Below are 26,203 nucleotides of genomic sequence, written 5' to 3' on the forward strand. Positions count from 1 at the left end.
TAACATTCTGAGCTTCGTCCAGCTCCCAGATTTCATTCAGCTCCCTTCCCCATGTATAAACCAGTTCCAGAGAAAGTCTCACGGTTACCTTTCTTAAGTTGAAGGTTATATAGTTCTAAACAATACTCGGGACTCTCTTCCCCAGGTTTTAGGCAACACAATTAAAAAACATAAGGGTCTTGAGGCTCCGTGCTCAAGACAACAAATGTAGTTCCTCAAATCTCAGGGTTCCCTTCCCCAAGTCTTTCATCTCATTTTCACAAAGGGGCGGCCCTCTTGGTTACTTTCTCTGTTCCCTTAGCCCATGAAATGTAATTCTGTTCTTCATGTAATAGGATTAACTACAATATATTTTCAGGCTTTTTTAAGTGTTCAAGTAATTAGACATACTGCCTCATCACGAGTTTGGCGGTAGCCCTTAAATGCAGTGGTAATGCTGTTACCGCCGCATTTAAGGGTGCGCCAAATCACAGGCTTGGCGGATTTACCCCCAGCTATGAGCTGGGGGCAACTTCACTGATTTTCGGCGCTATTACAGTTGGCGGTAATAGCGCGGAACATTCCCCATTGGGCCCAATGGGGAATGGGGAATTCCCAAATGGGCCCAATGGGGAATGCGGATTACCGTTCCACCAAACCCATGATCCGGCGCTAATAGCGCTGGGGGTTCGGCACTAACGCTAATAGCCCCGGCGGTAATACTGCCAAGGTTACCGCCCAACTCGTGATGAGGCCAATAGACTGTTCAGCTCTTTTACTCCTTTATAAAGTTCTGTTAATTCAATCTTTGTTAAATTTGAAGTTACATTAAATGTTAATTCAATCTTCCTTATGTTTGAAGTTTCATTAAATTCAGAATTCACTGTGTAATTGTTTTGTTTAGCTTTTAAAGTTCCATTCACTTTCACATTCAGTATTGTGGGAAACCTGAAGGTGTTTCATCCTCTAGTCCCCGGATCTGTCACCAGGTGGCCAGGACACGGCCATCGCTATTGGAACCAGTTCCTGGGGGTGGACCAGTGGGGGAGGATCACCTGGATGAGGGGGTCTTCGGGGAGTGGAAGTGGGACATTGACGGGTGAGACACGGTACCTCCTTCCTTATAATACCTTTCCCCCATCCTACCCTGTAGGATACTTAGAATCTCTACCCCCAACCTCTTCCCGACACAAAAACTCTTTCACTGTGAAAGATAACAGACTAACACCAGAGCCGTTTACCTGACATGTCCCAACATGAGGGTCAGGCAGAGTCAGGCAATTGACAATAACTACACACTCCTAACAGACCTTTCCCTTCTCCACAGGGATAAAAGGCGGCGCACGAGAGCACACTTTGAGCAAGGACAAACGCACAAGTAAGCAGCTATTCTAGAATGGCAATTCAAGCGGAGAAGAAAGGCGGCGAGACCGGAAAGGACAACAAGGAGCTATGTGCCCTTGCCCTTTTTGACCCAGACCCGCAAAGCCTCAGTGAAAGCAATCATAAGACCGGGAACTAGAGCTGACGTGTGGTGTAACAGATGTCAACAATGCACAGGATCCTCCCTTGTTGATAACCGAGGCGGGGAGACGCGCCTGCTACCATGGTACCGTCCTTGACTCCAGAGACAAGAAATGACAAGGATTTCAACACAGCCAATGAGTCGGAAGGCGAACCGATAGTAAACCGGACGGTGTTGAGTAAAGTTTGCAAATGGCAACATGATATGAACAAAGAACTTGTGTACTACTGAACTTTTAAAGCCCAGGGAAAGACCAGCTGCAGAGTGATCCGGCACCACGTGGGTGTCCATTCAAAAGACTCTGGCTGGTCCCCTTTTCTTATGAACCTTATATTACCAAGAGGCCACAGGAAAGGCCAGCATAGAGAGTTAAGTTGGTCATACAAGAGTCGAGCCGAAATCCCTTGTACAATCGAAAGTCCTTAACCTATTACCAAAGTTTTGACATTGTGAAAAAGGCGTGTGCGCCCGGCTCAGGGAAACGCTATGCGAACAGTAAATATGTGAAGCTTGACTGGGGGCTTAAGAGAAAGCCTGACTGAAGCCTAAAGAGAAAGCATGACTGGGGGCTGGAAAAAGGAAAAAGCTAAGGGAAGTGAATCCTGCAATGTGTTACAACTAAGTGAACTGTGTTAAACTGGCAAATGTGAACCCGACTGAGGGAGGCCAACATTGCAACAAGGATCGGAGCCCGGTTGAAGGGGATACACGAGTGAAAGGAAATCACATATCCGACTCAAAGATTACTGAAAGGAACTTTTGTTTTGTTGTTTATAGCACATCAGACCCTCTGACGCAAGAGACTTGGTGTAAAAGAGACTTGGCCACAGAAGGACCTGATATTTTGGAAATGAACTGTAAGCTCGTGCTGGATAAGACCAGAAGTGTGCTGTGCTCGAGAGTCCCATCTTGTCCCGTGCTAAAAACCTGGACATGGGAGAACCCAGTTTTAATACCATCCTGATTTATCATTTTCTGAATAGTTCTATCTTTTCGTGTGAACATTATCCCACACTATTTTCTAACTTAGCGCTAAGGATAGGCCATTTTTATTTGACAAGACGCCGCTAGGACTGCCTCATTATTATTTGATGGTTGTAGTTTGCTCCCATCTTAGATTTGGGTTTAGATTAGGCGTTTTTCTCACCCATTTATACAGTTAAATAAACACCCTTGAAGTGTGATCACTTGTGTCTGTCTTTACTGTTGCCACCATGAGTTCCTTACAGTATGTAATAATGTTTCTTAATGCTAAAATTCCCTTCACTTTGGTATTCAACAAACGCAGAGTTATGCTTAATGTTTAAGTTTTTATTCAATTTGATAGTTCATAAGTATTGCTTTGGCTTAAAGTTCAGTTTCATTCAGCCCGCTGTTGAATATTTATTTGTTTCACTTTAATTGAAATGCCCAGCACTCGGAAACTTTAGAAAACAATATTTTGAAGATACAAGACCACTACAATCCAAGGTATTTTGGAACATTTGCAATGTTCAATCATTCGCGCTCCAGGTTTCCCATCTGGTAGAAACTTACCTGTCTCTGCAATAGTTCTTCCAGCAGCACGAAACGCACAAACTCCTGTTTCTGTTGTCAGGGGTCCAACTCCTGCCTCTTAGACACTCCTGTGTCGGTTCATCGACACAGAGAAACAAACATTTCTAATGAAAGGGAAAGGGACAGCCTCTCCGCACGGCTCCCTTCTCTGCCTCCAGTATGTAGCCTGGAGCCCCAGCTCCCACGCCATGCTTTCTCAGACCACTTCTCCTTGCAGTCCCAAGCATCTCAGTATGCTGGACACATAGGACCGTCCCACAGCAGTTCCCTCCAGCGTCTCGCCTCTCTCCCAACAAGGTTCCGTGCTGATTACACAGGCCTCCCTACTGATCCGCCTTGTTTTGCTTTTCCCTCTTCCTTTTATACACCATCAACCCTCTAACAGGTCGCAGGTGTGCTTTCTCAATTAGTTTTACCTGACCATGATTAAGGGGACATGCCTGACCTTCACAACACATTGCAGGTATCTTCTTCGTTCCAGTACCAAAGTGGGGTAATGGTATAGTGTTCATTACTGTTAGCTGCCTCTTCCTTTTCTCAGTACTGTCAAGTGTCACAAGCAGGGAAATTAAGGGAGCTGGCCCACAATAACCCATAAAGGTTGCGGAGGGTTAGGTTGGTCGTCAACAGGGAAAGAGCAATTCCATGTCTCACCCGTCTTACCCTTACTCCTTTTCACCCTCTTTCTGGTGCGTCTGGACTGGTGATATCTTCCATCATTTTCTGGGCCCATGGGACATGGGTAACAATATCCCATAACTGCCTCTAGAATATTGGACTCTTCCGGGAAGGGACATGCTGAATGGCGTGTATCGCCTGAGAACATCTCATTCCAAATCCCAGAGAACCCCCCACCCAGGTGATACTCCCTTGCTTCTCCAGCCCCAGGGTCAGAATCCAAAAGTGATGTCCTTTCCCTAGCCACCTACGCAGAGGATTAAAGGGGGGTAGATGCTAGAACACCCTCAGGTGTCCCGCAGTGGTGCCCCATCCTATACTTACGACGCCTAAACAAGTACCTAAAGTTCCAAAGGTTTAGGATGGTCACGTTGCAGCATGTGCTCGACCAGCTGGAGGAAAGTGATTTTCTGGCAACTCTAGACCTGGAGGACGCATACTTCCACATCCCAATTCACAGCAAACATTGGAAGTACATGCTTTTTGTAGTGCAGGAGTGGCACTACCAATTCAGGGCTCTGCCCTTAGGCCTCAGGTCTGCTCCAAGGCTATTCACGAAATGCTTGGCCCTGGTGGCAGTGCATCTATGCCACAGGGGGATACCCGTCTACCCGTATCTGGATGACTGGCTGTCTGGCCCAGCTCTCAGGCACTGGCGAACCAGCACATGGATGGGACCATACGCCTTGTAACTTCACTCAGATTCTCCAATTATCCAAAGTCCTGCGTGGTGCCATCTCAGAATGCGCTGTTCCTGGGCGCCCGGCTCGACATGATCTTGTATCTGGTGACCCTCTCAGAGGAGACGGTGGAGGCCATAGTGGGGATGGTTCAGTGGCTGTCGACGATCTCCATTGTAGCAGTCTGGTCCATCAAATCCCTGTTCGGCATGATGCAGTCCTGCATACATCTGGTCCACTTTTACAGGCTCCAGATGTGGCACCTCCAGGAGTTCATAGATGCCAGGTGGCAGCAGGTTTCGGGTACGTGGATAGACAGACAGGATCACCCTCAATCAGGCGTTTCGTCAGCTCTTCATTGGTGGTCCGCTTGTCCACAGCTGACTCGACAAACAACTTTCCAGATACCTCTGTACCAGGCGACAGTCAATACCAACGCCTCTCTGGAGGGTTGGGGGTGGGGGCTCACACAGGACAATCTCTTGCCAGAGGCTTCTGGCTCCCGGAGGAGAAGGACGTGCACATCAATGTCCTGGAACTTCTCGTGATCTTCTGGGCCCTCAAGTCTTTCGAGCCTCAGCTACAGGGAATGTGATGCAGATCTCCACAGACAACACCACCACCATGTTTTACATCTGTAAAGTAGCCGAGACGCGCTCACCCACTCTCTCCCTGGAGGCCTTGTCCCTGTGACACTGCGCCATACTACAAAGCATGTTCTTCGTTCCCTTTCACCTGGCAGGCATCAAGAACACCATTGCGGAGTTTCTCAGCAGGGAGCTGCAGTCCTGCCACGAGTGGGCGCTTCAACAGATGCAGGTGTCTCGTCTCTTCAGCAGATCAGGCTCTCTCCAGATCGACTTCTATGCAACAGCTGACAACTCCAAGTGCCAGAGATTTGCCAGCAGATATCCTCAGCCGAGGAGCCTGGGCGATGCCTTCTAGTTTCCGTGGGATGGGATACTTCTGTATGCCTTCCCTTCAATTCCTCTCTTGCTACGTGTGATCAACACACTAGACGTTGCCATTGCAGGATGATCCTCATGGCACCATGTAAGCGGCTGCGGCTGTCCCTCTGCCTCCACTTCACAACCTTCTTTCAAGAGAAAGCAGAACAATACTCTAACATGAACCAGCGTCACTGAGCCTTTCCACCTGACTCCTGCAGTCCTAGAGTTTGGGCACTATTCAATGCCGCTGGAGTGCAAGAAGATTCTGGCCAAGGCCAGAGCACCCTCTACGTTGTCTCGCTACAGGCACAAATGGAAGTGTTTTACAGTGTGGTGCAGGGAGCAGAAGATTATGCTGCTGCAGTTAACGGCTCCACAGCGCCTCCCGTACCTGCTCTCACTGGCTAAAGCAGGGCTGGCTCATGCCTCCATCCAGGTTCATCTGGCTGCCATGTCCTGGTATACACGGGCTCCAGACAAGCTTTCCCTGTAATCTCACCGGCTTGTCAAGGAGTTCCTTAAGAGCCTCTCTAGGACGTTTCCACAAGTGAAGCCTCTTGCCCCAGCTTGGGAGCTGAACGTAGTCTTGACTTAGCTCATTGGGCTTCCGTTTGAGCCTCTGCATCGTGCCCTTTTGAAGTTTTGGTCATGGAAGACTGCTTTCCCTGTGGCAATCACCTCGGCCATGCGGGTCTGGGAGATCCAGGCCCTGTCCTACAAGCGGCCATTCTTCACCTTCCACCCGGCAACCGTGGTGCTACAGACTAATCCCACCTTCAACCCAAAGGTTCCTTCGCACTTTCATCTTAATGAGCCAGTTTTCTTTCCAAACCCCACTACGCCTTCTGAGAGGGTGTTGCATTCACTGGACGTTGCTCATGCCCTCAAGTTCTACGTGACACGCACGGTAGACTTTCGGAACACATCTTAGCTTTTTGTGAATTTTGGGCCTGTAGCACAGGGGAAGGCACTGTCTATGGCTTCCATGTCCAGGTGGCTCTCCAGCTGTATCATGCACTGTCATCTGGCTAACCGACCACTTCCAGGCCTGCACCAGAGCCATTGCACCGACAACAGCATTTCTTTCTGGTGTCCCCCTGCTCTACATCTGATTTGATTTTTGTATTTATGTCGCACATATACCGGGACGGAGCCTGGCAGCGAATTGCATCTGGGCGCAGATGATATATTAATCAGTTGGAGTATAGAAAACCTGTACCAGATGATCCAGGAAAATTACCTGAACAGATACGTTTTTAATTGTTTCCTGGAAATAGTTAAGAGTCAATTTGCCATAGCTGTAGACGAAGGGAGTTCCAGGAACAGGGACCTACTGAGGAAAAACGTCTGTCACCCTAGGTGGTAGTTCTGGAAGATTGAATTGCTAAAAATCCCTTTGACATAGATTGCAGTGTGTGAGTGGGACATTGAGTTACGATCTTTGAGGTCAGATAGGCTGGGGTGAGGCCATGTATACACTTAAAAACGAGACACAGAATCTTGAACTGTGTTTGTTGCTGGACTTGGAGACAGCGAATGCCTTTTCGAAACTCTGAAATCGTTGTTTTTCGTGGTAATGATTAAATCAGTTGCACTGCTAAGTTTTGAGTAACCTGGAGACACTGAAATCGGTATTTAGGTATACCAGCCAGAAAGCCATTACAATAATCCAATTTGTTGTTAGTAAGAGCTCCTACCACCAATGAACAATCTTTCTCAGAAAGAGGGGGATGGAGAGGTTTTAGGAATTTAATTTGGAAATAGCAGGCTTTAGTTATTCGGTTAACCTTAAGGTTGCAGCTCATACTGGACTGCCAAATACAGCCCAGATTTTTTACTGTTTGTGTGTAATTATTGGCTACCCGAAATAGAGTTGGACAAGGCACCAGTTCCATCACATTCTTCAGTGTCTTTTTTGGACCACGAACAATAACCTCAGTTTTGGAACGATTTAATTGGAGTCTGTTGTCCAACATCCAAATTTAAATTTTCTCTGCACATTTTAATACCTGTTCCACTGCCTTCAATGGTTGATTCAGGCGAACATATATCTCTGTGTTGTCCGCGTAGGAGTGATAGCGCAGGTTGAAGTGGGCAAATATTTTAAGCAGTGGGCGGATATAAACATTGAACAGTAAAGGTGCAGAACCCCACAATTCACAAGCGGGGCTTCAGACAAGTATGAGACTGACTTAACCTATTGAGAACGATTGGTCAGAAACGACTTGAACCACTGAGTGGTCTTGTCGGACATATGAGCAAGTCATAATAGTCTTGATTTGAGAATGCCAAAGTCAGCAGTCTCAAACAAATCATCGCATATGGCAAGTAAAGCGGTCTCAGCCCCATGACCCGCTCTGAATCCTGATTGGTAGGGGTCTAAGATGTTATTTTCCTCCAAACAACTCTGTAACTTGGTGGTAACAATCATATCCAGGAATTTTTGCAGGCCACAGGAGACCCGTGATGGGACGATAGTTTGCAAGCATATTATGGTCAAACGTGGGCTTTTTTTGGGATCAAATATGATTTTTTTAATTCGTCGCGTACACAGCTTTGGGAAAGGCAAGCATTCACCAGGGTCTGGGCAGGTTTGCTCAATACATGATCGTGCTGTTTAGCCAGACAGGCTGGAATAGTGTACTTGTGATTAGTAGGTTTTAATTGAGCAAACAGTGATTCAATCATTTCTGCTATGACCATGCACAAAGTGAATTTGTGCACAGTCACTTGATTATCAAGATCCAGATTCTTGGTAACAGTCTTGGTACAGAGAATCTTTGGGCATCAATATTACTTCTAATCAGATAGATTTTTTCTGAGAAGATGATATTAAAGTCATTCACCATATTCTGAGAAGGGTGTTGTCTGGCTTGTATGCACAGAGGATTGGAGACATTTCTGATAACCCTAAACAGAGCTTTGGGTCGATTATCCGCCAGGTCAATCTCTTTTTGAAGACACTGGGATTTAGCTAAAATTATCTCATGCATATATGTCTTGAATGCGAGATTGACCCTAGTGTAATCAATATCAGTCTTGAGCCATTTTTTCTTAGCCTTCCTATATAGTCCTTTGAGGATTTTCAACTTTCCGTTATACCATTGATTACTTTTCTTAGGTGCTGCTGTAGACATTTTTAGGGGAGTAATATTGTCACAATTAACTTGCAGCTGTAACATAACATCATTCTTGAGTACAGGGCTGCGCAAGTGGTATCAGTTTGTGCGGCTGTTATGTTACCCAGTAACTGGTCATCCGAGATACGTTCCAAATCCTTCTTCTGGCAACGCCGTTCTGGATTTGTAGTTTGCTTCAATATATTTAAAAGATGGTTAGTGGTCATGGTGAAAAGAACCATAAAATGGTCTGACCAGCTAACCGGCACATTATCTATATGACTTAGATTTAAACCTCTAGACAATATAGGATCAAGACAGTGCCCCTTTTATATATTATTATCTGTATAGACAGATCAATAGATTTGGTGTGTAGGCAATAGTGATATTGCCCAGTATCACCAATTGTTACTATTTAGTACAATTTATGTACATTTTTCATACATCATGTGAAGGAGTTTTAGTCAAAACAAAACATTAATAGATGACAGTCTTCAAGTTTAACACAAGAGCTTGAGATTTATTGTAATTGATGGCCCAATGCGTTTCGAGAATTCACTCTTCATCACAGGCAATTTCACAAGTTCTACAAAAGTGAAAGAGAAGTTGAGAAAAACTTCGTAATAATATGTACCACAATTTTATACATCATTCAAGACTTCATGACAGTTTTTACCACATTTGTTTCATAATAGGTGACTGTATAGTCATGAGGTTTACTCTTACAAAAATGGGAGAATAGGCGGCATAATGTATTGATAGTCCATAGACGACATACACTGCTGAAAGGTTTTTACTTTGACTTAAACTGGGCGAAGTAAAGAAATGTGTACCATTAGAAATGCTAACCTTGTGTTTTAAGTGCATCCTTTCTTCTGGATGTGTTGACTCAAGAGCAGCAGATTTTATCTGAATGTGATTATACGGCAGCAAAATTCACCAAGAAATAATGTAGGTCCCTGTGGATTTGTTCAATAAATGCTAATCAAAATTTGCTACAGAATTTACACAGTATCTGGAAAAATGGCATGACTGAAGTCAAAGTGTGCTGACGTTTTGATTAACATGATCCAATGTTAACGTAGTTGGACCCAAGCGCAGGGTGTAAATGCTAGGTGTCCCAGCAATCCCCTTCTATTGTTGAGGATCACCCCATCAGACGCTGAAAAGGAGTTAATTTGAAGAAAATGGTCTGAACCACTTCAAGATTGCTCCGCCTGAGAAAGACAGGGAACAAAATGGTCTCCATCAAAATTGTAATCAAATGGGCGGGTAAAGGAACCAGAGACAATCTATGACTAACGAGACTTACTTGATCTAAAAATCTGCTGTGAGAAAAACTGGCAAACTCGCTGTGGCCACCGCCGCTGCGAGAAGGCGATTCGGCAATGAGTTAGCCTGTTTACTTTTTATAGCGTCATAATGATGACGTATGTGCATAAATGTGTTGCCGCGTCAGAACTTCTGATGTCACGCTCCGCATGCGCAATTGTAAAAACATCAGAAATCAATGGATGCGGAAATAAGAAACCATAAGCATGGCTGCCGAATACCTCAAAAGATCGGTATTCATTCTAAAATAGATGTCGAGCCCTAAGGGTAAATTTAATCCACATAAAGAAAAGGGTATATTATGTGGTAACACGCATGCATGTTGATAATGCTTACATATATATACAACTGCCACTGATGATGACGTCACAGCTAGTAGCCAGTCTGATAGCACAGCGAGTAGAGCGCTCGCTTTGGCATCTGTGCAGAGCCTGCTGACGCAGGTTTGAATCCCGGCAGGGCCAAACTCAGGCTTTCATCCTTCTGAGGTTGATAAATGAGCACCACACACCGTGGGTAATAATAAGCAGCGCTCAGATACCTGAGGGTTTGTAGCGCTATATAAATGCTAAATTATTATTATTATTATTATTAGTAATATTGCTTTTGTTTTAAGATAGATAAGAAACGAAAAACAGTCCCTGTGGTGTCTAAAAGGACCCAGATGATATGTTGAGAAAAAGTAATAGTCATGTCTGTGTTTAGGTATGTCAGTGATAACTGTTCAATAGTGGTGGAATTCACCTGATGACTTGAGGTCCATATGATAGTGGGTTTATGTATATATGATAAGCAAATGATAGAAATAGGTTATTCTAGGAAATAATCCATGCCCGATTGCCCAGGTTCCACTTGTTTTTCTCTCTTATGCCCTAGTATTCCTCGCCCTGATTGTCTTTCTCTTTTCTCCTCTTCTGACTCTCCTCCCACTGCCTCCTCTGCCTCTCTTTCTTTGCTATGCCTTTCCCCTACCCTCGGATCTATTCTACTTCTCTTTCCTCCCACTACTAGCTCTAATCACCACCCTTCACTAATCTCTCTTCCCAGTACTCTTTCCTCCCACTATTTCCCCTCCCAATACACTCACTGCCCACTACTCCTGACTGCACTCACCTCCCAGTACACTACACGCCACCCACAACCTCTCCCTCTTACATGCACTCTCACACCCCAAGTACCACTTTTTCTCACCAACCTATATCTCACCTTGCTGTCTCTAATTCTCCTCCACACTCTGCTACACCGTCCTTTCTCCGCCTTCTCCTCCATTGACCTCACCCGAAAAATCCACATTGATCGGCACCTTCTCACTTCTTTATTCTACCACTTTGCTCGTAATTGGCCCTCTGTGTCAGCTGTTTCCCCGGGCCAACCGCTGCGCCTTTCTCCCGCTGTGCTGAGTTAAAATCATCCAAGTATAAAACTAGCTTTAAACCCCACCCCATTTTCATACGTGGCCCCGCTTGGTCTTTGCAATGGTGGCACGTTGTGAACAAAGTCAATGTTCGAGTTCGTATCTACGTTGCCTGGAGTTTCTGAACTGCTGGTTTGACTCTAGGGTTTTCCTTCATCTCGCCGCTCGCTGCCGCCTCTCGCTGGTGAGCGCTGAAGCCGGGTATCCTCCACAAGGACTTCTGGCCTATTGCAGTCCTACGGGAGAAAGAGAGAAACACTTGACGGCATTGTGCACAACAGATCCGGCGCAAGAAGTGGGCAGTTGCAGCAAGACACAGGTAGAATGGACAGAAACTGGGTCCTTCCCAACACCCTCTGAGCCAGTACTGCCCAGAGGGTGTTGGGAGGACTGTGGTAGGCCCATCCACTCTTGAATTTTCATTTATTGGACATTTGTATTGCGCCTGTACACAAGTGTTTCCACTCTTGATCATGTTAGGTCACTGACCCATCACATCAGCATGGTTGTGTAATGCTCAGCTCTTTGTGGTACTTTACAAATGCTCCATAAAATAACATGACATGAGGTTGCGCCCTGAAGGATCTGCTGACTTTTGTCTGTATCTTTTGAATTACTTGAACTAAGAGATGGAGTACTGCCTCTTGTTATGGATTCACATGACATTTCGTGAAACCATGGGTGTTGTGGTCGAGTCGGCTGTCGGGAAATGATTATAAATAATTGGGCCTCCCTACGGGTCCGGCGGTAACCGTGCCGGTGCTACCGGTGGGTTGCCGCCAGACCCGTAAATAATTACTGGCGCCTGACTTCCCGGTGCGACCGGGCTATTCCAAGTCCGGCGGCCGGGAAGTCAGGTGCCAGCAATTTCGTTAATCCCCATTCCCATAGAGTCCGATAGGTGCCGGTGGTTCGTGACGGCTTTGCCTGCAGTGACTGCTGTGCCAGGCAAGGTCAGACCAGTGGCTCCGACAGGCAAAGTCATAGTTTGCATGTCCAGAAACAACGGTGCCGGTCACACTGTCTGGAATAAAGTCATGTACTAAGGGACACTCAACTGGGATTCCATCCCGCTTCACAGTTACAGATGCAAGTTAAACATTCTGCGTTATTGTCTCTACTCCCATTTACAACAAAGGCAATTCATGATTTTTCTTAGCAAAAAAACTGAGACGAAACGGTTGTAAGCTTTTCAAGATGATTAACAGGACTTTCACTCCTTCTCCTTCAGGCGTCATCACAAAGTAAAGGGTATGAAGTGGAGGAGGCAGTGAGCTCATTGACGGATGTTAGGAAACTGCTTTCACAGCCGGTTTGACTTTGAGATCCCGTGTAGAGGGGCAATGTCTTCTCAGTTGTTGGATAGGGGCCCAGAGAATACTAGCTAAGAAATTGAAATTGAATTTTCAGAAGACGAGCAGCTTTCTGAAGTAAAATTGGTCACACTATTGAAAGGCCGAATTCCAAAAGCACTGACTGCACCCGATTAGTTCATATTGTGTATTTATTTGGTTGGGGGGAGCACTTCGATGAGAAACTCTGCCCGTGAGCATGTACAGCTAAATCTGGGTATCCCGGACATGTGTGCCTTCCCTAGGTAGATGAGATGTGACGAGAGGTAAAGTAATTAGGTGTAGTAGGGATGAATTGGGGCAGGAAGAGGTGGCAGCACCGACATACAGTTAGAAATGTACATATTAAAGTATTAACAATTTGAAGAACATATATTATATACATACCTATGCAATGCTCTCTCTCGCTCTCTTCCTATATGAGAGAGTAGCCCATCCCTACTTGTGGTTCAATAGATACTTCCAATATGAAGTCACATGTTTGACAGATTATTATTTTGGCCCCTAATGACCACTCAACATAACACTTCCAAAACATTTTTCTTTAGTGCATTGTGTGTTATTTTGTATTAATGTTGTGGGTGATTGGCCAGGAATGGGAGAAGTATGTAGGGTTAGAGGCGCTAAAAAGTGCACTTCACTTTCCTTGGCATCATAAGAGTGTTTTGGAAACAGGAACCTTATAACTACTGTACACAACAGTCTAAAATTTGGCATTTATTTTAAGATTGCTGATATTGGTGTCTTTGATGTATTCCTTACAATTGTGCAGTTTCACAAATGGTTTCAAACTGGTTTCATCATTTTGTAGTGATTTAGAATTTTATTTTAAAAAATTGGGATATTCTGGAGTAAGCCTCTTGTGTGCCTTGTAAGACAGAAAGTTGGGAAGGTTAATTGGTTGAGAAACTCTGCATGTTGGGACTCGGAGAGCGATCGCTGTTCCTCAAATAAACTGAGAATGCCATACCGACAAGAAAACCCTGCATACTGTGATTTGGGGGACAAGGGGGAGAGGTTTCCTAAAGCGAACCGAGGAAGTCATACCAATCAGAAACGCTGCATGCATACTGTGTCTCAGAGGGCAAGTTACCAAAACAAACCGAACAAGTCACTGATACTAGCAACATTCTATGTTGAAATTTAGAGAACAACTTCCCATTGACCATGGTGAAAGCTAAAACTGACAAAGAATGTTGCTCACTGGTACTCTCTGGCCCTCATTATAAGTATGGCGGTAAGGCAACAACGGCACCGGTATTGCTACCGGCACCGTTGCTAGCGTACCGCCATACTACGAGTTCTGCTCGCGGGTGCCATTGCAGCCACCAGGTCTGACCTGGCGGCCGTACCGGCACCCGCGAGCAGAACAGGACTGTAGCACTGGTACCGTTTTTAACGGCACCTGAGCTACCACCTTCCCCATTCCCATTCAGCCCTATGGGGCCGAATAGGGATGGGGAGTCCCTTATTACCAGCACCCGCAAATGGGCAATTACCGGGTCCGCCAAACTCGGCATGACCCAGTAATTGCTCATTTGCGGGTGCCGGTAAAATCACAGTTTCGGTGGCAGCCATGCCTGTGTTACAGGCACGGCTACCGCCAGCCTCGTAATGAGGCCCTTTGTGTGCTAAAAACGTCCTACTGCAATACCTCTTACACACAGTGGTTGAAGTATGTTCCCTGCTGGCTGACCTTAACTGCCTATCTTGGACTTGGTCCTTTTTTATCTGTGGACCCCATCTCTGCTGCTACTGGCCTTCAGTAATCTGTCACCTGTTAAGCAGCTCCTGCAGTCTCCCTGCCTCCCTCCTAGACTGCCCCATCGCTACAGCCTCCTGCTTTCGGCCTCCCTGCTACACTCTTGCCTGTCCACCCAGCATCCGCACTATCCTTGCTCCTTTTGTAGACGGAGTTGCTATCTATGGAGCAGGGAGATGAGCACGTATAGCTCCTGGTATCAAACCCCAGGATTTGGTGGTGTTTTGTTCCCTGGTTCTACCTAATGTCAGCCCTGAACCTGGATTCCAGACCAACCTTCACTCACCCGTCCAGAAGACGATCAGCTATGCGTCAGTGCAACACGTTCCTTGACAACTTGTACTCCAAACGTATTCTTTGTGCATATGCATAATCCAATACATGTTATTGTTTGCCGCGTGTGTGTAGGGGATGTGAATATTTAGTAATCTGGTGCGTTGTGCTTACTTTTATTTTTTATTCAGGGCATAGGGTACATGCCTACTTGCATTGTACGTGTATTGTTGGTAGTCGTCAGTTGTCTTTTCTTTAAATGTGCATGCTTAATTTCGAAACATGTATATTTCTTTGCAATCTGGAACCACTGCACATGTTAATTAATTATATATATTGTTTTTATTAATTTGTGGCAGATCTGTTTTTCTTCTAAATATGTGTAGTGTACTTCAGTTCCATTTAATGGTTAGGTAGGTCTATGTTCGAAAATCCTGAAAATAAAAGCGGACGATTTCAAGATGTGTATCCCGAAAGAGCGTTTGTTTTCAGGTCTCTGGAAAGGCCAATGCGAGCAATTCATTTTAACATGGATTGTTGACAGGAAGTTGTCCTTGTAAGTTTACAAGATTGCCACTTTTGGTGAACATACCTGGACGGGCTCAAAAGTCATGATACTTTTCCAAAAAGATAAAAATCTGAATTTGGGTTGGAAAATATTGGGAGGTTCCTTCAGAGGGAGGGGGGGCAAAGGTACACGGGGGACACACAGCCGGTATTTCTCATGCAGTTTCTAACATGGCAAACTTTGTCCCCACCTAAAGCCTAAACTGCTGGTAAATGTGTGCCAACCATATGTGAGATGTGTGTGTGTAGTTCCCAAAGAACGATTTGTTTGGAGTGAACCATCCAGCACTTTGTTTTAAATATGGTCAAAAGTCTCCAAAACCTAATTTGGGGTATCTGGGTTTGCCAGGAGAAATCTGCTTACCCACATATCCATATTCATTTTTTTTTTATTGACTGACCTGTATCCATGCTACTGGACCCGGTCTGTAAATGCAATAAGAATAAAAAGTATTATCTAGTCCAAAGACAGACAGGCTGGTTGGTTGGGCAGGTAGCACAATTTTATGAAGGACTGTCATTGTGGCCCACAGATTTTCCTAGTGGATCCATGGAACTGCCATCAAAATTGTGCAATATGGAATATGGCTCCAGAAAAGCAAGGTAAATGGCTTGTTTTGCCATTGGATCTGCAGAGTGGTAGTCCAGTGGGCAACCAGTCAGATGCATGTGCTTGAAGTGTATCTCAGCTCTGCCTCGGAGCCTGCATGCAACCACTGGCCCCGGAACTTGTTTGTGGGGCTTGTTGCCTAAAAACCTGCAATAAGAGCAAAGTGGCCATTGGAAATGACACTTAAGGTGGCATGGGGGGGGTGATGACCAGTGGCCCCTTTTTTTTACTTTGGAGTGGCCCTTTTCATGGCCAAAGGCCATGTCCCACTCAAAGTGGCCACTAGCCATGGTGACAGCCCATGGGTGCCTTGGTGTGATGGGGCTGGGCCATGATCCAAGGACACACCCTGCAAAAAATGCAATTAGCCATGCAGTTTGGGAGCCGGGGATATGGCCGGTGGCCTTTTTTGGCGGCTTGGTGGGGGTTTAGGAGATGGCTAGAACATTGCCCGAGGCAGTGGTTGTTTTGGGAACCCCAGCTGGTAATTGAATGGGGTTTTGTCATTTGCACTCGAACCCAAATGTCCCTTTAGCAAAGTTGTTCACTAAATGGCCACAATTTCTTTTAAGTAAATCTTACCCATAACATCCCTTTAACCAAAGTCATTTCACACAACTTTTCTTTTTTCCTTAATATGTTATATACTGTGTGACAAATCTGGACAATTAGTCACTTCTTCCCCTGGGGAGCAACCCCCTTTGAGGAAAGTGAGGTGAGCCCGCTAAGCAAGACCCTCCCTAGGAGTCAGGTAAAGTGCAACCTCAGTGGGTGTGACTCCCCTCTTGGGGATGAGGACTCCCATTCCAAAATGGAACTGTCTATGAATAATACTCGTGTCTGAATATATTGCTATAGAAGAGACTGATGATACTACGGTTTTTTATCCAACAAATACTGACATTGCTTTTACATCATTGAATCAAGGTAATCTGGCATTCCCTTGAACTCAGCAACTTACGAAAACCAACACACCCTTTTCAAGTACGGCATAGAGAATAAAAGGACGAGCAACCTTTAATGGAAGAGGAAGAATCCTATGCATCTGATGTACATATGTCCTAAAGGGGAGGAGCCAGCTAGACTGCAGAGCCATTGGTAGCATGGAAAGATGCTGAAAGAAGGCAGAGACGCCAGAAGGCCAGCTTCAAGACTGGCGATACAACCAAGTAAGAGAAGGGAGATGGAAGGGACTGTTTTAGATGGTGGCGTGATCACGCTGCAGCCGTGGTGGGTCTCGAACTTGAGAAACTATGCCGAGGATGACAAAACAGAAGAGCAACTCCTCCCATTGGAACGCGAGGGCCACCTAGACTACCAAATCGGGCACAAGCCGAGAAGTAAGAGATGGGGACGGAAGGACCATCTTACCTCGTGGTGTGACCAGACTGCAGCTGTGATGGGTCTGGGGCCTGTCAAACTACGCTGAGTCCACTTCAAAACTTCAAACCGGAGGGACGAATCCTCTACTTGGAATTCCACCTCCTCAAAGGTACTCTGCCTTTTCTCTCCTTCCCCCAGAAGCTCACTGTCTCCCAAGCTCTGGTTCTCTCTAGGTTGGACTATTGTAACAGCTCTTTCTAAATCTACCTGCCTCTACTCTCCGCCCTCTGCAACTAATCCAGAACAGGGCTGTGAGACTTGTCCTTGGCCTCAAGCTCTGGGATCCTATCTCTCCAGCTCTGAAATCTCTCCTTTGGCTCCCAGTGGATGCAAGTATTACATTCGAAACCCTCTGCTTTGTCCACAAGGCTTTCTGGGGCCTGAGTCCAAAAATACCTTCAGGTATCCCTCCGCAAATACCTCTCCTTCCCTCCTCTACCTTTAACTCCCTCAGGGTCAGTCGTTTTTCAAAGAAACGAGCTGGGGGTAGATCTCTGTCTTCGACTGGGGCCTCCCTCTGGCACAGCCTCCCTGCCACTCTAAAACTTGAGGAGATCCATCTCTGGTTCCGTAAACACCTCAAGACCTTCCTCTTTGGTTCTGCCTTCTCCCCTGCTGATCTGTTCTCTCTCAGCACCGTGCACGTGGCCATCCTCTGTCCTACGGGCCCAGGTACCTGCTCACCCTGCCACCCTCCCGCACTGCCTCCAGGCCACCCTTGCACTGGGGTCTGTATCTATACCCATACAGCTCCCCCCTTTTTCTTCCTGCACTTATTAGACTTACCCTGTCTGCTGCCTCAAACCCAGCACTTGCCACTTGCTGGCTGCACTACCACTTATTTATTATTATTTATCTGTTTCTCCTTTGCTCCGCATTTTCCACTTCTCCCGCTTCCATGCACTTTTCCCCTCTCCCATGCACTTGCACATTCTCAATGTCACTGGGCCTAGTATGATCATTTGTTTTGTTCTCCTCTGTTCCCCTCCCTTGCCTTGTTGCATTCTGAAAAACTTGTGTACGACCACAATAGAAATAAAATATCAATTCAATTCAATGCGAGGACCCCTGAGACTGCCGAATCGAGCAGAAGAGAAACTGAAGCTTGTGTGCCGGCAATGCTGTGGAGAAGGGCAAACAGCAACATCTCCCGTAGGACGCCATACCTCTGGAGCACACACATGACATAGAAGGTACCAGGGTTGACCAGGGTGGAGGGAGGGGGAGTGGAAAGAAAATAGAGAGAAAGGGACAAGGAGGGTTACAGGAGCCTTAGAAACCCGACTATTGAATCTTGGCAAGAAGAACCATACAACCAGAGAGGTTAAGGAAACTTGAAAGTCAGAGGGACGTGGAGAGGCCTCGAGAAACAGGGGACATTGGTACACTCATAAGAGGAAGGGAACTTGGCGGTTTCAATCAACCTGTTCAAAATATAGAACCAATAGAGAGAAAGTGGTCACAGTGGTGGGAAAGGAAAAAGGGAAACATTCCTCCATGTAACAAATTTGAGACATTTGATTTATATAGAGACTTACAAGTCTACCTGAAGAGGCTAACAGGAGAGCTGAGAACATTTCTTTTCTGAACTATTTTTGTATGAACTGAAAACCATCTCCAGAGAGAGATCCAAAGGACAGTTGGCAGGACATAGCCTAAGCTGAGAGGCTATTGCTTTGGCTTATATTATTATATTGTTTTTCTCCACAGTGGTAGGGCCATATAGGGACTAGGTTTGACCCGAGGACTACTTCTGATTTTGAAGTCCGACGAGCACCCTTATCTTAGCTTTGTAGGCAGGGAAAATCCCTATTAGCAGTAGGGATAGATAATCCTTTTCTTTCTAGTTTAATAAACACCCTTGAAATGTCATCCTTGAGTCCTACTCCTTCCTCTGGTTCGCTGCAACGGGCATACCCACATTACCCATTCGGCATAGCCTGTAGCAATGCCCGGTCAGCACTTTTGCACAGACAAATGCTTTTGAAGGTAAACTTAACTATAATTTCGCTTTAACAAAGGTGTTCACTGATAAATTTAAAAAGTCCATGAAAAGCTTTCTTAAAGCGACATTATGGTTAAGGGATGGTGGCCTAGTTATGTTCACTTTGCTATGGCAGTGGCGCAGTTATGGTTGCTTTAGAAACAATAAGGGGCAATGCTTACCTTGGAAGCAAGACGACTCTGAGCAACACAGGTTCTATCCCGGCCCTGCGCTTAGAAACCTCTGGGTATTAAGCGCGTTATAAATAACCAATTATTATAATTCTAACTGGTGGATTTTTTTTGGGACTTGTACTGCAACCATAAAATTGTTCTCAAAATGCTTTATCGCTGCAACCGCAATTCTATGGTTAAGATGACATGAAATTTTATATAGGTTAAATGAAAACATGTTTTGCTCTGTAACTTGTTCTCATCCATTAAAGTTCATCCAATTTGGCACTGATCTGGCCACAACCGACCTTATGCAAGATTGTACAACATTTCATCAACTTTTTCATACCTACAATGATTGCAGATAAAAAAAGATTTTTGTATGGGACTTTCAAAAAGGGTTCAACAGTCGGACTGTTAAACCCACAATACCATAAAATTGTCTACTTTGAATTTCGAGATTTTTGGAACATACTTCGTCATTTTAGAAAAGTAGATCACATAGATGCCTGAAGTCTAGAAACTCATGATTTAAGACCAAAAGAAAGTATAAATATTTCCAAACGTGCAATTGGTATGCAAGGGCCAAACAAAATATTAATTTTTTTATTGCATCTATTTCAGCGCACAAATCCCTCGGGCATCTAGGCTCTATCTGCTATATATATCTGCTAATGCCAAAAATATCCCTCAACCAAGTTCAGTCACTTGCGGATGCTGGAACAAATGTAGAAATATGCAGTGTAAGACACAGATACCTTTGCAAAAAGCAAACACCAAATCCCAGAGATGCACACCCTCCCCCTATTAAGTCTTAAAAAGGACATTCAACGGAACACAACAAAATGAGGTCCCACATACCATCACAGCATAGAAACATAAAAGTTAACCACAAAAACAAGCAGTACAAAATAACATACACTAACTCAAATCATACAACTGAAAACGTGCAGCAAACTGGTAGCAGGGACCAAAAGAATAAACATTACATAAAAAACTGTCACAATATACCAACAGCGCACCATCATAGCATGTAAGGACAACAACAAGTCACAAACACAAATGGAACATTGCAACCCTCCTCTAAATGCTTCAGTGGGTTCCCCCATTTTATATAGCAGTTGGGTGATATCCAACTGCTGACACCAGTTGTTTTGACAAGGAATGAAGAGACTGATCAAATGGTTCAATAGTGGATGCTTTAGGCTTTTATTTAATGAAAGCCCAAACCTATCTATCCGCAACTCAAAGGGGGTTTCCCTACCTAAACTAAAGAAACTTGTGTGCTCGTCAGGAAGTCTGTGTGAGTCAAAACAAAAATGCACCGTCCCGGCCACAAAGGTTCCTATTCTATCCCTATCTCTATAACAAAACACCAGCTAATGTTTGTAATCCAGGAGAATGACTCTCCTCCTCGATGTAAAGTGTCCGCCTCTCGGGTTGCTCAAAGCAAAAGATCACCAAAAAAGTTTCGGGTTTAGCGTAAAATAAAATCAGTTATTCCCAGAAAGTTCTCATGGGGCTAGGAGAATAACTCCCTTCTCCCAGCTAGTTCCCCAATGTCTTTCTCAATCCTTAATAAGGTTTGTAGCTCCCTTAGGGGGGTTTTCACAGTCTCTAGGTTTTGTACAATTCTTGATGCGCCCCCCTGATGAAGCTGTCCTTGGAATTCATCTTGACTCGCAGTACCATTCTCCTTTGGGACTGGCCAGGGAACTGTGTCACAAAAATGGTTTACTTTCTTCACTGTTTCTTTATGGCTTATATACTCGATTTTTCTGGTTTTTCAAGCGCAAAGAAATTAACAATAAGGGTTTTTCATCATATCTTGAGGAAGGCACAGTTAAGGCATGAGCTGCAAAGATGGGACTCTTTGTAGGACCTGTGGTTGACTATAATCATCAATGTGTAGCAGACCGACGATAGAAGATGATTGGATTTTGGCTCACCAGTCCAGCCCTAGATGATTCCCGGGTGTGCACAGTGATTCTCTCCTTTGGTAGGGGTTTCCAGTGCTATTCGATGTTCGGTAGAGGAGAGCACAAACTATCCCCGGGCCTCAAACTCCTCTGTTGTACTTTCCTGGGTCGATAAGATAACCCCCTTTTTGTGGCGTTTCCGGGAGTTGGGGTCTCGGTTAACAGACGTGTCATCTCAATCGCTGAGGTAGGTGCTTTGAGTTCATACTGTTAACTGTTTTCCCTTTTTGCCTTGGGTTTCATGGAATGTCTAAAGAGTTTTTTCAACAGCTCGGCTAGTCCCTCCTGGACACTTTTGTTAACTCCCGTTACCTGTATTGGGGTCGGGATGCTTCAACGGGTCGGTACAATTTCGGATGAGGCCATCAGCCTTTCTTTTCGAGGGGCACCAATTCTTGGAGCCTTGCGCAGCTCGTGTCTCTGATATCGATAATGGCTTTGATCATCCTACTCATATAGGCCTGGCACCACCAGCAATGCATAGTTTACCCAGGCTCGTTCTCACTTTCTGTAGCAAGCCTCGGGTAGCTGTCTCAACGTAGTTGTTGGACCCTACCACCCACTACAGGTCACATCACCACCATACACTCTCTGGCTTTCTGTTGGGATTTCTGCCGGCCCTCCAAGGGACACTTTCCGCTCATCAGGGAAATTCATCTCGCTGGGGGCGAAATGCCACTCGTTCTTGATTGCGGTCTTATTTTCACATGTCAGCCACCAAGTGTAATGCTGTTAACGTTTGCTGTTCTGTCTTCATAAAGAATGTGTGCTCCAGTCTCTGCTTCTACTTCTCCTCCCAACACTGGAGCAGCCTACTGGGTGTCCTTGTGAGTTCTCCTTAACCACAACCTCCACGCCCCTGGTCCTGTTTTTCCTTCTGCAATATGCTTTGCCTCGATTGCCAAGCCCTTCTCCTTCTTGCTCCATCTCAACCTCGACTGCCTCCTCCTCGGTCTCACCCACGAGTTGGTCTCTCCAGCTTCGACTTGCTGTTCCTCTTCATTCTTTCACTCCTCTTTGCTCTTGGGACTCCCTCCTGTATCCTTACAGGTACCTCTCCACCTTCTTTTGTTTCTGACACCCTGTTATGGTAGGGGCCACCCTGATGTAACGTCCATTCCATCGACTACAGCTGTTCTGGTGTGTTTCCCGCTCGCGTGTAGTGTTATCATTAGCTTCTCCTCTCTGTACCTAAACCATCTGGATGGTTCAATGATTCACAATAACACATCATTTTGGACGTATTAGACCCATACGGTTCAGGTATTACCGCCAGCCTGCCGGGTTGAGGTTTAAAGGGGCTGCGTCTCCCAATTGTGTCACTCTCCAAAAGATCCTCCCACATTTTACCACCCCTATGGGGACAATTCGTTAGAGGCCTCACCTCACTAGCTTCATGGAAAGGGGTTATCTCCTCTGGGGAAGTGACGTTATCTGAAGGATCGTCATAGTAGCAAATGACATAAAATTAACTTACAGAAGAAACACACGTTCAGTGGAAGACAAAAAATACACACAGCATTGGCACACTCCAAATTCTGTATTCCTCAAAGCAAAAATATATTGGGAAACATACAAAATCATTACATACAAGTGCGTGAGCTAAATGGAACTGAAGAAAATAGGACACTATGAACAACATTCCAAAGGATCAGAAGGAAATAAGTCAGAATTAACCACTCTTCCAATTCAAGACCAAACAAAATTAACTGTATACCAGCAACATGTGAAACCATCAGATAAATACATGCAATCAAAACTGAACCCAAGTAAAAACTTAAAACTTAACACCATCACAAGATGCAACCATTATCTCTAATAAATAAAAGAACATACACACCATACAAACCTGTAGAGTACATGTGCAACATCACAGCACAGCGCCAAAAAGATTCCAAATTCCTCATAAGTAGGACCAGCACAGAATAATTGTAACACCAACCGAGCAGCACAACATCACAGTTTCAGTTTCAGTTTCAAACGCTTCCAGAACAAAACAGACACCAATTCTAAATGTGGTAACCCAAGCCACCATAATTAGTCAAGCTATGGACACCAGTCTCCCTGTTTCTTTTGGAACCCACAAACAGAAAAGGTCACTGATTCAGCTGTACCTGACCTTGTTGCAACTGCAGAAGAATGTTAGCTTTGCCAAATAAAGAGCCTGACCTACATGTACCTCCAGTAAATCCATTACAATGTGATAACAAAATATAACTAATATCAGCCCTCCGCTCCTCTAACCCCAACTTTCTGCTTGACAAATGCATCTCCAAGCAGAGAGTGGGGGGCAGGTCCCTCTCCCCAGGGGATGCCTCTCTTTGAAAAAGCCTCCCTGCCCCTCCAGAAAATTCTAAAACCTCTGCTTTTCTCTACTTGTTTACCTCTCTCCCTTCACTGCTATTTCACCCCACTGCCGCTGAGACTGGCAGCCTGGTCCTTAATGAATCTCACAGGTTACCTGGCTCTCTACCCAGTCGACACCAGCACCTCCCACCCCCACCACCCCATCAGCACTACCCTTGCAGACCCCTTGGTAGCTGTGCATCCCAGTCTTGGGATTACTCCGCCCAAGCACTTAGCCAGTGGCCTCCTGCCTTTGCACCCCTTGGCACTTCGCTCCCAGGCTCCCACCATCACTTTCCCTTACCTTTTCACCCTCCCCCTCCCCCTTCCTTCCCTATCCCTGCACTTCTCTTCACTGCACTTGCACGTCTGAATGGCACAAGGCCTAGTAGGACAACAATTGTATATTTACTGTTCTGTTGCCATTGTTATTTACTCCCCTTGTTCCCCCCTCACCCACTTTGCCTTGTGGCGCCTTGAAGCACCATTGGTTCTATAGGCACCTAACAAATACTCAATAAATTAAATTAAATGTAGATTGGTAACTAGCCTTTAATTGCACACACAGAGCTAAAGGAAAGAATGACATGACATAGCAGCAAGCATAATCATTTCACAAAATGTTCAATGCAGAAAAGTGAAACTACCAAACACTGAATGTTTATCTGGTACAATGGTTGTCCAGCATTGGACCCGTCAGAGAATCACATGCTTGAATCCATCATCAGGCTGGGAATCCTTGAAATGCATTAATGTCATAGCAGTACATGAAAAGAACATAAATACATAGACAGGTTTTAACCTGGAGCCTTTCAACCTCATGCTGGTTCATTGAATTTAGCAGGCTTCCGCCCTGGGCAGCCATCTTCAGATTCTTTATAACATGTCATGTCATAGGAAGTCCTCCGAAGTTTTCCAACAATTTTCATCTTAATTTGGCATGTTTTGCTGCTTTTTCTGCAGCTTTTTTTTATCTTGCTTCACAGACCGAGCAAAGATTTGCAGGGAGATTCTACTGCTGTTGCTGCCTGCCTTCAAACATGTTCATCTGGCACAGCCTTGCACCTCCTGTGAGATGTCTGCTGTAGAAGGAAAAAGTAGAAATCGTCCTAAGCCTACAAAATCCTTGTTCAAGGACTGTGAAAAGAGTGGGGAAAAAGAACATTTGAGAGACCCTCACCTTCAGTGCATTTTCAACCTGCACCCTCACAAGCCTGATCTGCTAGGGTATTACCAATAAAACCTACTTGGCCGGAAAATGACAGATTGTAGTTGTGATCTGTGAAAGAATGTTCCCATCTACCATCTAGCACGGTAGAAGGCCACAGCAGTAAGCTTGCAGAAGAAGAAATCTTCAGTGGAGAAGGCCCATTCCTCCACCAAGGCAATGGTCCGCAGAGAAGGAGACCCTGTTGACCCTTTCAGTGGAAGAAAAACCAAACAAGTGTGGCTGTCAAATAGGCACCCTCTCCGTTGATGGCACCATCGATTATGCAGCAATAAGTTACCTCATCTTCTTCCAGTAAGCATGTCACCTCATCAGGAAGGAAATCACTGTCTACGGCTAAACAGTCCACAATGTTCCAGTCGATGGAGAAGCACCCATCCAGGAGTAAATCCCCCTTCAACAGACAACGTTCAGTCAACAACCATGCTGTTGTCAAAAAGCAAAACACATTAATTCTCAGTTCATCAGTTACTCATCACAAGGAAGCCTCATTGACGACCATTACGACAACCCCATCCAAAAAGCCATAGCATTTCTCAGTGCCACCCTCGTAGAAGGAGCTTTCACAAATGGGTTTAAACATAATCATGCTTCCACCTGCAGATGAGCTGTCAAAATTGACAGATGTCATCCTGTAGTGAGATTTGGACCTCTCCCAACCTGAAGAGCTGGACACCGAATTAATGCTCCCACTAGAAAGGAAACCAAAGAGTATCTAGCTCCTCTACTGCCTGAAGAAGATCTGAATGATCCCTTTCAGCCTGCAATCATGCGCTGCTTGCAAAACATAACTGTGGAGCTCCAAAGACACTGACATTTACAGAAAGCTGAAGCTGAGAAAGGCTTTTTGGAACCACCGATTCCAAAGATGAACCATCCCTCTAGACCTGGAAGGCATCTCGGACAACGACTAATGTTTCCATGTTACCTCTGCTGCATAAGTCTTCATTCCTGCACCATTGCATTCTTTGTTTGGCATGGAATATCAGAGAGGCCTCTCCACTAAGGCAGAGCCTCAGGATGTGCTTTATCATCAGTATCTATGTAATGAAGGGCCCCCACTTGAGGACCCACCAGAGAATGGTGAGCTTCTTCAAGACCCTCAAATGCTACAACATTTTCAAATTAAAGGATCAGAATAATCCTTTCAGGTTGTCACCATCTAATTATATAATGACCCTTCACACCATTATCTCTAAAGGTCTGTGCTTTAGACATGTACCATCATGTGGTGACCACCTATCCCATTTTGGACACCAAATGGGCATAAGGGGAAATCCTTAAAGCCCCTTTACCAGGCCTGCCCTTTAAA

This window comes from Ambystoma mexicanum, chromosome 2q (assembly GCF_040938575.1).
Source record: "Ambystoma mexicanum isolate Mex_15411 chromosome 2q, UKY_AmexF1_1, whole genome shotgun sequence".
Taxonomy (NCBI): domain Eukaryota; kingdom Metazoa; phylum Chordata; class Amphibia; order Caudata; family Ambystomatidae; genus Ambystoma; species Ambystoma mexicanum.